Raw genomic sequence first — 15,711 nt, 5'->3', positions numbered from 1 at the left:
TTAATATTTTCCCTTTTAAAGAGCACTTAAACAATTAAAAGGTCATTTTTATTATTTTGTCACAGTTTTCAGTAGCAAGAAAAGGAAAATAAATTAATTTATTAATCAAAATAAGAATTTTTTCTGTTTTATTGCCTCTTTATCAATATTTTAGTGAATATTTCTAGCTTTTCCAATTTTCAACATTTGTCTTTATGATCACTAACTCTGAAATCTAAAGGCTTTTTTCTTTTGCTTTTGCTCTATCTTTGAGTCAAACATCATTTTGAATAAAGTGTTTTTTTCTAACATCTGGAATCCCTTTGAGATTGGTATAGGTAGAAGCAAAAAAAAAGATTTCATTTAAGGCACAGACCTAAAAAAAAAAAAAAAATAAGTAGGGCCTATGGCAGACATTGATGCAAAAATCAGCTGCCATAATACTTCCCAGGTGATTTGCATTTGGCTAATTTGTTTCCTTAGAATAGATTCCAAATCACAATCACTGAACATTTCAAAACTCAAATCAAAATTTAGAATCTTTTTTAAGGACATAATTTTTGGCTGAGGCTTTAGAGTAGTATCCTAGAGTTATAGATTCAGAGATCAAATCCAAATCCCTCATTTTACAACTGAAAAAACTGATTTGTCATAGGACTCACAAAGCAATAAAGGGCAAAGCTGTTTCCAGCCCAATCTTTGCAGTCATTATAGAAGGGAGCAACACCTGTAAAAAGGTGGGGAGGGAAGGGAAAAGGGAATTTAAGAAGTGTCTGCTATTCTTACCCGTGGGCACCACAGATCAGATAATTCCAGGAATTACTGACTTATCCTAGCTATAGTTTTTGCACCTATGATTCAGGGAAGCAGCCCTTTTTAAAAGAAGTCAAATACCCCCAACTCTCAATCTTAAAGTCAGCAATCCAGCCTAGTTGAAGAAATAAGGCATCTTGATGGAAAGGCAAGAAACATTGTCAGGTGAGTCCAATCACTTCTCACCACTTCAACCGCCACCTCTCTTCATATCCTAGTGGATATAGTCCAGGACCTAAGTCCAGGAATCCTATGGATGTTCTAACTCCCAGATCACTCATCTTGATTCCATCTATCCCAGCCATTTTTAAGGGAAGGAAACCCCGATGGAAACGAAGTTGGCTATCCTTACTATCACCAATATAAATCACTGTCATTCATTGCCAGGTAAATCCAAAAGCCATAAGGATAGTATCACCTTTCAGGCCAGTGGTTCTGCTTTTATCCCAGCTCTATTATCCAAGGATGCAATCTCTGAGTAGAAAAGCAACCTGGCATCTGTCTCAGCATGTGTAGTCTTCTCCACCATGTCCACAACAGCCACAGCTTATTGAAAACACACCATCTCTCCTCCCCCCCCCCCCAAAAAAAAAAGTTCTTACTACTAAAATTTTTGGCACTGCCAAATTGTTCACCATCATAAGTCATATGTTAATATCAGAGGAAATGATAATAAATATACATTAGTATTTTCTTTGCTAGTGAACTCTAAGGACCATGGGGTTTTTCCATCTATTGTACCTGTATATATGTTATCTTCCTCATTCAATATTTTTCTAATGACATCAGTAAATTTGAAAGCAGAGACTGTTAGGATATGTTTATATACACAGCACAGTTCTTTGTAAATACTAAGCACTTAATGAACGTTTTTCATTCATTTGTTGAACCTAGCTATTCTCATTCCAACTCTAACATTGTTGACAATGCACCACAGTCAAAGCATAATACCAAAATCATCCAGTTCCAAGTCAATGCTGATAAATTAGTCTTAATTTTGTCAGATGAGTAGAGTTGACTATGGGAATGGTTTCAAATTTTGTGCACAAATTACATACTCTTCTATTTTACTTTGGCAGGGAAGATATAACATGGTTTATTAAGCTACTTTTTTTCTTAGGATGGAAAATGGCATTTAAATCTGTCTTCGATATAGAGAGTAATATGCATTAAAAAGATCACATAGGTTTAAAAGATTGAGACGTTTTGGGTTGATTGAGTAAATCAATAAAATTACCCCATCTCAATTTAATAAATGAAAAAGTGGTAAGCTCTGATACATTTACCAGCTTAAAATACATCTCAATTGTTCACTAAATGTGAACAAGGCCTGGAAACTTCCTTACATGTGACAGGAAGTGTTTTGAGACAAGGTAAAGGACTTGATTATTCTCTCTGGGGAGATAAGGGGAACCTGGATAAAATTATTTATCTAGTTCAAATGAAGTATTTAAGCAAATGACCAATCAGAAGAGGGAAGCTCTGGACAAACTTGAGAATTGCTTAGGTGGCAGAAAGTACCTTAGCCTCTTCTTTGATTAGAAAAGGATTTCATTTCAGTAGGTTGGAAGATTTGGATTTTTTCATCAATGTCCTAATAGCATCAATTTTTGCTTCAGGAGCTAAGAACTAGATGCAGTAGGGGAAAAGCAAATTCAAAGCTCCAGAATACTATAAACATAAAAAGATACCAGTGTACCAGCTACAACATTACTATTACTTCTTGATTATCCCTTGGAGGGGGAAAAGAACTCTCAGGAAATATCATTATCCATCTGCCATTTTTGGGTTTCAGAGGCTTGAGTCCATTTTCCCATGGATACTATGTATTTATGGAAGAATTTTCCCCCAGTTTGGAGAGTGTTTTGTGTCAACTATAAAACTGTAGTAAGTATCTTATTCAAATACTAATTAAGCCTAGCTGACTAATTGATATCAGTAGACATTCACAGGGAGAACAATAGTGAGCGCTCAATAGCTTTGGAAAAATAATATCTCCAATCTTTCTATAATATCCATGAACTCTCAAGGAAGATATAGTAATCATCCTTTAAATATCTAGTTTGCCAGTACAAATAAAGTATGTGAGAGAGCTAAGAGTTTGTAGATGCAACTTTAATTATGTCTTTTTAAATTGTTATTATTTTAAATGTTATCCTTTGGTGGTTTAAACAAGAGTCTAGACTTTGATGAAAACTTTCTTCAATATTCCAAGTATTTGTAATTTAGCATGGCTACCTCTTACATCCATACAGATCCCTTTACAATTTAGTAGATAGGATTTGTGTTGTAGATTGACATTTTACTGGCTTGGTATACACATGAACTTAACTTAATTGATATTTAGACAGCAGCTATACAGTGTCTCTTATGTTCAAAATTCTTATATTTTTCCAGCTTGATAAGTAACATAGTACAATGATCACTATGTTTGTAATGAGAAGATATAGGTTAAAATTTCAGCTATTAATTAGTGCAATGATTAGAAGTACAAATGGGTAGGGAAAGACTGGGATACCATACTCTCTCCCTTTTCACTAAAAGGCCAATATACTTTGGACATACATATGTAGTCTGATTAGGGTTCAGTCCTAGAAGAACCTAACCAACTCAAAGAAGAATAAGAGTCTTTAAAGAATGTGAATAGTTTATAATATTACCTTACAATGGAATGACTTGTAAAATTAATAAGGTTGAGCTATTCTAGTAAGCTACAAAAAAGTAAGGAAATAGAAGTTTGAGAGTTGCTAGTGATGGATAGAATGTTGCATATGGTTTTGTAATCAATTCCATAATGTCATAAAGAATTGATGTTCTTCAAAGGAAAAAGAAAAAGAAAAACCTTCATCATTTAGCTTTAACTGTACAACACATTAAAAATTAAAACATTTCTCTCAAATATGGGCCCAGAACTAAAAGGCAATCAATAAGAAGATCTTGCTAAAAAAAGAATTTAAATTTGTGTATGTGTACAGTACAGCAGATCAGAAGTATTGATTTAAATGAAATATACATAGTGGCTTGTTGAGTTTTGTGCAAAAATTTGTCCCTCATCATTTTAAGGAAAAATACCATCTGTAATTGTTGCACATATATAGAAGTAGTAGAAAATTGTGAAGCAGGGTTGTTCAAATACTCCTATTTTTCTTCTTTCTGCATTCCTTCTTTCTTCCCCAATTCTTACTCATAGCATTGATAGGTTTCCTAATGTAAATGTACCTCTCTACTCTAAGAAGAGATTGAAAAATCTATAATTCTCTATTATCTTTTTTTAGTTCCTATTCCCCACCCATACATACTCTGACAAAAAAAAAATCTGTTAAATAAGTCTTTTTTCTCTAACTCCTCCCAAATACATTTGCCTCCTCCCAAATACATTTCTAATATACATGCTATTTCTAATATTTTTAAATTAAGTTTTATTTTACTTTCATGATCTGATTTATCTTCCTCTTAGTGAAAAATCAAGAAAAACAAAATCCTTGTTACAAACGGGAAGATTTAAGGAAATAAATTTCTGTGTCTAAAGGAAAAAAATCTCAAAAATTTCCATGAGAAGGTACATTTTATTATGAGTCCTGGATTTTTGGTTGGGCAACATGTTAATTAAAGAGTTGATCACCAGTTTTTTAAAGCTGTTTCTCTTTAAAACATGATTTTATTTTGTTTTCCTGGTTCTTGTCACCTCATTCTGTTCTTTCTTTCTTTCTTTCTTTCTTTCTTTCTTTCTTTCTTTCTTTCTTTCTTTCTTTCTTTCTTTCTTTCTTTCTTTCTTTCTTTCTTTCTTTCTTTCTAGCTCTGGTCTTTTTCACTAGGAATGCTTTAAAGTTCTTTATTTGATTAAGTTTCTCTACCCCTCTCCCTCTTTATGCATTATAGTCAGTTTTGCTGGGCAGCTGATTCTTCATTTTAATCCTATTTCCTTTGCCCCCTGGAATACCACATTTGAAATCCCCTGATCCTTTATTTAAGAAGACGGTAAGTTTTGAGTTATCCATGATATCTGATTTGTTTCTTTCTGGCTGCTTGAAATATTTAGGGTTTTGACTAGAATATTCCTTGGAGTTTTCATTTTGGCATCTCTTTCATGAGGTGATCAGTGGATTCTTTTAAATTTTTTTTTTTGATAATTGCTTAAAAGCTTAAAAAATTTTTTTAAACGATAGCCTTCAGGTAACTCAATAATTCAATAATTGTTAAATGTTCTCTTCTGAAACTATTTTCCATGTCCATTCTTTTCCCAGGAACCATATAATATTTTCTTCTATATTTTTCTTCCCTTGATTTTGTTTTTATTGTTTTCTGATAACTCAAGGAATCATTAATTTCCACTTGTCCAATTCTAATTTTTAAGGAAATATTTTCTTCAGTGAGCTTTTTTAAATTGCTTTTTTCATTTGGCCAATTCTAATTTTTAAGACATACTTTTCTTTGTTTTTATTTTTGGTGAAGCAATTGGGGTTAAGTGACTTGCCCAAGGTCACATGACTAGTTATGTTAAATATCTGAAGCTGGATTTGAATTCAGGTCCTCCTGACTTCAGGGCTAATGTTCTATCTACTGTACCATCCAACTGCCCCCTTATTTTGCTTCTAAAACTCTTCCCAGAAAACATTTTTACATTGAAGGATTCTGATAAAGGCCTCATTTCTAAAATAAATGGAAAATATATGACTCAAATTTATAAGAATTCAATCCATTCTCCAATTAATAAATTATTAAAGGATATGAACAGACAATTTTCAAATGAAGAAATTGAAACTATTTTTAGTCATATGAAAAGATGCTCCAAGTCACTATTGATAAGAGAAATGCTAATTAAGACAACTCTGAGATACCACTACACACTTCTCAGATTGGCTAAGATGACAGGAAAAGATAATGACTAATGTTGTGGGAAAACTGGGACACTAATACATTGTTTGTAGAATTATGAACTGATCCAACTATTCTGGAGAACAATTTGGAACTATGCCCAAAGGGTTATCAAACTGTGCATATCTTTTGATCCAGCAGTGTTTCTACTGGGCTTATATCTCAAAGAAATTTGAAAGAAGGGAAAGGGACCTGTATGTGCAAAAATGTTTGTGGCAGCCTTTTTTGTAGTAGCAAGAAACTGGAAACTGAGTGGATGCCCATCAGCTGGAGAATGGCTAAATAAGTTATGATACATGGGTATTATGGAATATTATTGTTCTATAAGAAACAATCAGCAGGATGAATTCAGAGATGCCTGGAGAGACTTACATAAACTGATGCTGAGTGAAATAAGCAGAACCAGGAAATCACTATACATGGCAACAACAAGATTATATGATGATCAATTTTTTTTATTATAGCTTTTTATTTACAAGATATATGTAAAGGTAATTTTTCAGCATTGACAAATTAACCTTTTGTTCCAATTTTTCCTCTCCTTCCCTCCACTACCTCCCCCAGATGGCAGGTAGACCAATACATGTTAAATATATTAAAATATATGTTAAATACAATATATGTATATATATATCCATTCAGTTATTTTATTGCACAAGAAGAATCAGACTTTGAAATAATATACAATTAACCTGTGAAGGAAATAAAAAATGCAGGCAGACAAAAACAGAGGGATTGGAAATACTATGTAGTGGTTCACACTCATTTCCCAGAGTTCTTTCGCTGGGTGTAGCTGGTTTTATTCATTATTGAACAAATGGAACTGATTTGGTTCATCTCATTGTTGAAGAGAGCCACATCCATCAGAATTGATCATCATATAGTATTGTTGTTGAAGTATATAATGATCTCCTGGTCCTGCTCATTTCACTCAGCATCAGTTCATGTAAGTCTCTCCAAACCTTTCTGAAATCATCCTGCTAGTCATTTCTTATAGAACAATAATATTCCATAACACTCATATACCACAATTTATTCAGCCATTCTCTAATTGATGAGCATCCACTACAAAGAGGGCTGCCACAAACATTTTTGCACATACAAGTCCCTTTCCCTTCTTTAAAATCTCTTTGGTCTGTCAATAAAAAGTTATAATTATGAAAAAAAATCTCTTTGGGATATAAGCCCAATAGTAACATTGCTAGATGAAAGGCTATGCACAGTTTGATAACTTTTTGAACATAATTCCAAATTGCTTTCCAGAATGGCTGGATGTATTCATAATTCCATCAACACTGTATCAGTGTCCCAGTTTTCCCATATCCCCTCCAACATTCAGCATTATCTTTTCCTGTCATCCTAACCAATCTGAGAAGTATGTAATGGTATCTCAGAGGTGTCTTAATTTGCATTTCTCTGATTAATAATGACTTGAAGCATCTTTTCATATGCTAGAAATAGTTTCAATTTCTTCATCTGAAAATAGCCTGTTCATATCTTTTGACCATTTATCAATTGGAAAATGGCTTGATTTTTTTTATAAATTAGACTCAGTTCTCTATATATTTTGGAAATGAGGCCTTTATCAGAACCTTTGACTGTAAAAATGTTTTCCCAGTTTATTGTTTCCCTTCTAATCTCGTCTGCATTAGTTTTGTTTGTGCAAAAGCTTTTCAATTTGATATAATCAAAATTTTCTATTTTGTGATCAATAATGATCTCTAGATATTCTTTGGTCACAAATTATGATGATCAATTCTGATCGATGTGGCTCTCTTCAACAACAGTTTCAACAATTGGAACTGAATCAGACCAATTCCAATGATTTTGTGATGAAGAGAGCCAGCTAGACCCAGAGAAAGGACTGTAGGAACTGAGTGTGGATCACTATAATAGCATTTTCACTCTTTTTGTTGTTTGCTTGCATTTTATTTTCTTTCTCACTTTTTCCTTTTTGATTTGATTTTTCTTGTGCAACAAGATAACTATATAAACATGTAAGCATATATTGGATCTAACATATTTTTTACTATGTTTAACAAATATTGAATTACTTTCCTTTTAGGGGAAGGAGTAGAAGAAGGGGAAGAGGAATTGGAACACAAGGTTTTGCAAGGGTTAATGTTGAAAAATTATCCATGCATATGTTTTGAAAATAAAAAGCTTTAATTAAAAAAATAAAACTCTTCCCAGATTTCTCTGCTTCATCTTTTCTTACAACACACTAATATTCCATCATATTCATATACCAAAAATCAGCTATTCTCAATTGACGAGCACTTTCTCAGTTTCCAATTTTTGATTATTATTTCTTTTATTTCTTGCTAATTTATTGATTATAAATTTATCATCTTTGATACTAATAACTTGGTCTTCTTTTTGAAAATCTATGTTTCTTTAAAAAATCAAGTTAATTTATGATTTCTCTATTCCATTGTGCCATTTTTCTTCAAAAAACCATGCTCTGGTTTTATTTATTAATTAAGGGAGCTGTTTTGCTTTAAATTTTGTTAATCTGTGCTTTTAATAAATTTCCATTTTTGTATTTAACTACAAATTTTTAATTTGTTAATTTTTAAGATTTATTTTAGGTTTATACCTAATTTGTTTTTCTCTTTTATTGATGAAAACATGTAGAGAGAAATATTTTGGCTGAAGAATTACTTTGTACCTAAAATTTTCAGGATGTTATTTCATTGTTGTCATTATCTTGAATGAAAATTACAATTGTTTCTAAGATTTGATCTTAAACCCAATCATTCTTGAGATAAATTGTTTATTCTCTGATTAATTTTTAATCATTAAATTGATAATTGATAATTTTGTTGGATTATTCTCTATTTTGTTTGATATTTCTGCTTTTCTTCATTGGTTTGTGAGGTTTTGATGCCTTAATACAATTTCAATTTTTCTGAAGGTAATATGCACAGCTGAAAATACAATTTCTAATCCTTCAGAAGTTTATCATATCTAATATTCCTAAAATTTTACTTAGGTACTTCACTTCTTGTTTGTTTTTTGATAGATTTATCTAGGCCTATAGGGATAAACTGAGGTGTTTCACTATCATAGTATATCTATTAGTCTTGGCAACATATTTAACTTTTCCTTTCTGTATTTAGATGCTATGCTCTATCATTTGGTATACACACATATATATGCACATCTGTATGTATATTACATACATGTATGTCACATATATGTATATACACATGGGTGTATTAATTCATTGTTCTGGGTATTGTGATCCTGAGCAAGTCACTTAACACTAATTGCCTCAGCAAAATTAAAAAAAAAATCATTGTTTATGCTTCCTTTCAAGAAATGAGTTTCCCTATTTTTCTCTTGTAATTGTCTATTTTTGCTGATACTTTGTCTGAGATTATGATTGCTATATCTGCCTTTTTCATTTCAGATGAAGTTCATTAGAACTTTGTTCCATGATGCTAAGTGAAATGAGCAGAATCAGGAGATCATTATATACCTCAACAACAATACTGTATGAGGATGTATTCTGATGGAAGTGGATTAAAGAGATCTAACTCAGTTTCAATTGATCAAGGATGGACAGAAGCAGCTATACCCAAGGAAATAATACTGGGAAATGAATATAAACTGCTTGCACTTTTGTTTTTCTTCCCGGGTTATTTATACCTTCTGAATCGAACTCTCCCTGTGCAACAAGAAAACTGTTTGGACATGTATAGGACTGCTTGCCATCTGGGGGAGGGGGTGGAGGGAGGAAGGGGAAAAATCGGAACAGAAGTGAGTGCAAGGGATAATGTTTTTAAAAATTACCCTGGCATGGGTTCTGTCAATAAAAAGTTATTTAAAAAAATAAATTAATTAATAATTTTTTTAAAAAAAAGAACTTTGTTCCAGTTCCTTGTTTTAACTTGGTGCATGACTTTGTTTTCTAGTGTAACTTTCAAACAATATATTGTTAGATTCTGCTTTCTAATCCATCCTAATCCATCCTCTTATCCTCTTATGTTTTTATAGATGAGTTCATCCTGTTCATATTACAGTTATGCCTGAAAATTACCTATTTCTCTATATCCAATTCTCTTATACTTTTCTCTTTGTTTTCTGCCTTCTATTTAAGAGCTTGCTTTGCAAAATAGTAACCCTCCCTTTCCTCATATTTTCCCTTTTCTCTTGTATTTTTCCCTGCAAAGTGAAATATATTTCTGAACCCAAAATTGGGTTCAGTCATAGTGGGAAGAGAGGCATTCTTTAGTTTCCATTTCTAGTAAATACACTCAAGATCAATTGAAGAAACTCAAGAGTATGCTTCAATTTGCATTTAGCATTCATAAATTCTTTCTCTAAAAGTTGATAGCATGATTCATAATAGGTCCTTTTAAACTGTCTTTGATCATTGTCTTAATCAGAGTAGTTAAGTTTTTCAGAATTAATCATCATTACAATATTACTGTCACTGTGTACAGTCTCTTCTGGTTCTGCAGACCTCACTGAAACCATTCTTATCATTTTTTGTTTCACAAGAGTATTCCATAACAACTGTATAACACAACTTGTCCAATCATTCCCCAATTGAGAGACATGACTCATTTTCAATTTTTTGCCACCTCAAAAAGAGCTGCTATAAATATTTTTGTACCTAAGTCTTGGACTTTCAAGGGCAAGTTATTCTTATTCTCTCTATTCAGCTGTGATAGAAGCAATATCTACTAAGTACATTCATTATAAATGGCTCTTTCAAGTTTAGCCATGAAAGGGAGAAAAAATATAGGACAGTAATGGAGGTGGACATAGCAAGTGAGGATTTTTAAAGTTGGGAGAGACATGGGTGTATTTGTAGACATTACAGAAGCAGCCAGTAGTTGAAGATTAGTGAGATTGTGGGGATGACATAGAGATCATTTTGTTCAAAAGATGGGATAGCGTGGAATTTGTGAGTGTTACTCCATGTGAGATAAAAGTAAAAAAGAAGATAGTAATAAAGTGAGATGAGGAGGAGGGTATAAGAAGGAACTTTTGAAAGGAGGATTCTGGGAAGATGGCAGAGTAGGTTAGTAAATTTCAAGCTCTCCTGATTTCCCCCACAAATAGGACAAATTTGCACCTCAGAGTGAAATAAACTGGTGAAAAATCAAGATTTGGAGCAGAACAAGGGTCCTTCTGATACAACCGAAAAAGATCTGAAGATCCCAACCTGGGGTTTAACCTGTCTGAAGTGCAAACACGTTCAGGCTAACTCTGCAGAAACTTCAAAGGGGGAGCCCTGGGGCAAACTGTGTGTTGTTGGAGCTTCAGAAGGAACTGCAGAAACTTTCACCTTCCAGACTGTTTGGGGAGTTGGGATCTGAATCTGGAAAGGTAAAGTGAATCTCAGCTTATTGCCAATGCCGATCTGAATCTAGAAAAATAAAGTGAATCTCAGCTTATTGCCAATGCCAGGCTCAGCTGTGCTGCTGAGATATGGCTTTGGGCAAGAAGGAACTATTACCTGGTGAGTGCAGAAGCAGTAGGGCAAGGCACCTGAGGAATGTGGGCACTTGCAGGAAGGTGGAGGTCTTGGTTCAGAGTTCCTGATCAAAGAGAAGAGCTGAAGTAAAGCTGGAGGCACCATCCTCCCACCCTATGATTGGAGGTGCTTACACTAATATCTTTTTTTTTTTTAAATGAATGGGCAAAGAAGAAAACCCCCCCATTGAAACATATTATGGGAACAGGGAAGACCAGGGTTCATCTTCATAAGGGGACACTTTAGTTAAAAAAAACCCAATAACAACTTCTACCTCAAAGAGTAATGTGAAATAGCTCCCTTCCCAGAGAGAATTTATAAAAGAGCTCAAAAAAGAAATTAAAAATCAAATGAGAGACATTGAGGAAAAACTTTTAAAAATCACCCAAGAAAAACAAGATTATGAAAAAAGTTAAACTGGAAAAGGAAATACAGCATCTCAAAGATGAAAAGAATTCTTTGAAAATTGGAATTGGGCAAGGGGAAGCCAGTGAAGCTATGAGAGCCCAAGAAAAAAAAAAACAAAATAGATTATAAAGAATGAGAAAATAGAAGAGAATGTGAAACATCTGATAAGAAAAATGACAGATCTGGAGAACAGATCAAGAACAGATAATTTAACAATAATTAGACTATCAGAAAGTTGTGACCAAAAAGAGAACCTTGACATAAAGCAAAAAATCAGCCAAGAAAATTGCCCCAGAGTGATAGAACATGAGAGGAAAGTAGAAATAGAAAAAAACCCATCCATCATCACCTCAAAGAGATCTTTTGTGGAAAGCACACAGGAATATTATTGCCAAATTTCAAAAACTCCAGATCAAAAAGAAAATTTTGTAAGAAACAAGAAAAAAACAATTCAAATATGCTATAATTAGAATTGTACAAGCCTATCAGCAGCTACAATAAAAGATCATAGATCCTGGAATCATATCTAATGACAATCAAAAGAACTAAGCCTGCAACCAAAAAATACACATCCAGCAAAATTATCTATAATTTTGAATGAGAAAAAAATAGACCTTCAACAAACTTGCAGATTTTCAAGACTTTCTATCAATTAAACCCAAACTTAACAGAAAAATTAACATATAAGAGCCAATATCAAAGATCAGTTTTAAGGAACTTAATGGGAACAAACTGCTTAAACATGAACAAATTATTTATGCTATTTTTACATTGGAAATGTATACTATATATTTAAGATTCACATTTATAATAGGATAGCTCAAAAGAAAGATGGGCAGAATTAAAGTAAAAATAGTAATCATGTTATACAGATATGTTGCAGAGGAAAAATAAATACAGAAGCAGGAAGGGGAAAGGAGGGCTCATAGTTCTGAAAACCTACTCACATTGGGAATGAATTCAACATATATACCGTGAAGGGTATAACATTTTCCAAAATCTATAAAGAAATAAGAGGGGAGAGATGAGAGGATTGGGAAGCAAAGATGAAGGAAGAAGACAAGAGAGGGATTCTTGAGTCGGGAGGAAGTTAAGTAATAGTAAGCCAAATTATGGAGCAGAATTTAATTAAAGAGTAGAGATATATCTTTTCTTAACTGTAGCTTGCTGAAGAGTAATGGGAAAATAAAAAGGGGGGGGAGAACAAAATAAATAAGGTGCATGGCAGAGAAACAATAATTTATAAGAAAGTAAAGAAAAAATGGACATTCATGAGTATAATTTCATATATATATCTATATATATCTATATATATATATAGTATGTGTGTGTACATATATGTATATACTTTCTTGATCTGGTAATTTGTTGTTATATATTCTGATATCCTGCTGGGCACATGACAATGTTCTCTTTTGTTTTGCTTTATTTTGTTTTATATTCCTTTTCTGTTTTTTTCTTTTTTTCCTTTGTTTTTTCAAAAAAAAAAAGAGGAACTTGTGGTGAATAGAGGAGATGAGAAAGAAACAGAGAATATCACCCTTTTCTCTCTATAGTCTTCTTATGCCCTGAATTAAAAAAAAAAATATGGCCACCCATCACCCGCTTCTTTCCTTGCCATTAGAACTGGGAGAATTGAGTCAGGAAAAACCTTGAAGCTCTGACCACTTTACATACCATTGTGTCATAAACTCCAGGTGCTTTGTCTCAATCCTTGCTAGAATAATTCACCCTCCTTTTGAGTATTGTCCCTTGCCTTGCTAACTTCTGTCCACTACCTTCTTATCTTTACCCCTATCCTGTCAGGATTAAGTTATAATCCTGTGAGGGATGTAGAAGACCCTTACCCAAAATGACTACTCAGAGATCACTCAGTAGAAGGCAGAAAAGTTGTTTATTGAAAATCTCCGGAGGATGAGCCATCCCATCACAAGAGAAGAAAGAGAAAACTCACGGTAGGAGGGCTAAAGAAGTAGTAAAGATACACAATTTTATATACAAGTAAGAGAGCATTGAGAAGGGGAGGGGGAAGCATCTAATTGGTTGTTGCTATTTGGGGAGATTGGAATGGAAGGTTTCTGTTTCCCTGAAATCTCCTGATTTCTAGGAAGCAGAAAGTCAGGCCTTCAGGCTTAATCAAGCAAACAGTGGTCCAGCTAATAGACTAAATATCGATAAATGTCAAATAACAATAAATGTCATCAGCTCAGGTTAAGTAAATATGTTTCTATGTGGCCAAGGCTCAAGTAGATATGAGCCTACACATATTATACAGGTCATAGGGGAGACACAGAAATAATAAAATACAGAAAAAGAATTCATACATTCCTGTAAGTTCTTCACCTTATCTATTCCCCACAATCCTTTCCTGGAATTATGGCTTGTCCTTCTCCCAGCATTCTCAGCCTTCTCTCTCTCCCTCCTTGTTAAACCCTAGTTAGCTAAAACACTATATAAGTTCCCTGCCTTGGTTTATCTAGGCTGAAATGCTTTGGACAAGAGTCCCACAAAGCCGGCTAGTCTAAACTTTCCACATTCAAGATTAAAAACCAATTTCTGTCTTGTCTCAGTTTCTCTGATATTACAGTCTGTCCTCTATGTCCTCCAAAAAATTATCTAATTGGGTATTGATATTAGGGAATACCTCAAACTTAAGTAGTCCCCAGTGTGCTCATGGTAAATTTCCTTATGTAGTTTTTTTTTTTTTTTTTTTTTTTTTTTAAAGACTGAACAAGCAGATTTGAGTTTGGAATCACACCAATTTTTGGTATCTACCTTTTGCATCATCTCACCCTTTGGCAAAATCACATAATCATTGTATTGCTTTAACTAACACCAAATGTTCTTTAAGCTCAGAAAAGCAACAGACAAGCTTGGTAAGTACTCATGTTCTGGTCATGAAGCCCTACTTATTATAAATCCAACTTGTCTCTCTGTTGCCATTACTCCTTATTGTCAGGGTTACAACCCACTGCACAGCAATTGATATAAGTATTGAGATCCCATACTGCCTTAGGGTTCCCTGTACTAGAGGTGAGGCCTTCATATATCTAGATATCTTCTTGTTTGCAAGTCATTTCCCTCACTTTAAAATTAAACTTCTGTTTGATTCCTGACTCATCCCCCACAACCCTCTAAAACTGCGAAACAAACAAAAACCAATTCAAAACTGTATTGGTTGACTAACTTGTTCATCAGAGTACTTCCTACACAGTTGGATACAAAAGTTAGGAACAAAAACAAAATAAAGTAACTACAATGATGTCTATGCTCTCTGAAAATAGCAAAATATTTTCAGTATCTTTCTCAAATGCTTTGAAAACTTCTCCAACTTAATGAGAGAAACTTAGTAACATTGTATGTACAGAGGCTGAGAGAAGTGTGGGAAGGCCAACTGAATAAATCATTAGTCAATTAACATTCTAGGCACAATGCTAAGTTGCAAAAAGATACAACTAAAAAGAAAGATAGATACTTCTTGACCAGAAGGAGCTTTCTATCTAAAGGGAAAAAATACCCAAAAAGAAGCCCAAAGGTGTGGGAGTGAGATATTTCACATAAACAATAAAATGCTACATTTTGGTACCTTAATCAGAGGAGAATTCAACAAACTTGAAACAACCAATCAAAATAATTACATCTAACCACGAAATTTAGATGTCTTCAATGAGCCATTAAATAAACTGGAAGCAATCTTGCAAAGGAAGAGTCTGGGGCTTTGTCATACACACTTTACAATTTTCACCTGATTTAATCCTCACAACTACTTATGAGGTAGGTACTATAATTGTCTTCTTTTTATAGTTGGAGAAATCAAGGCAAACATCAAATGACTTGACCAGTGTCATATACATAAGTGTCTAAGGCTAAATTTGACTACCCTGTTACTTCTCTGGAAGAGAAGAGATAAAGCTGCCTTTGAAAGGGAGATGCTTGAGAGAAGAGAATACCTCAACTTCAGCCATAGCCTCAGTCTTTCCTCTACCTTGACCAAAGGAGGTCCTTGTGAATTTTGGAGGTTCGTAGGATACCCATCTTCCCATCAACATTTTAATATCTCTCTAATAGATGAAAGAGGAGGTTGTATTTGAAATAAAAAATAAATTGGATGAAAACTTGAAGACCTATAGAGTGGGATTTTAGCC

The sequence above is a fragment of the Antechinus flavipes genome, chromosome 1 (assembly GCF_016432865.1).
Source record: "Antechinus flavipes isolate AdamAnt ecotype Samford, QLD, Australia chromosome 1, AdamAnt_v2, whole genome shotgun sequence".
In the NCBI taxonomy this organism is placed as follows: Eukaryota; Metazoa; Chordata; class Mammalia; order Dasyuromorphia; family Dasyuridae; genus Antechinus; species Antechinus flavipes.
The sequence above is the reverse complement of the archived record's forward strand: the minus strand, read 5'-3'. Positions refer to the sequence as shown.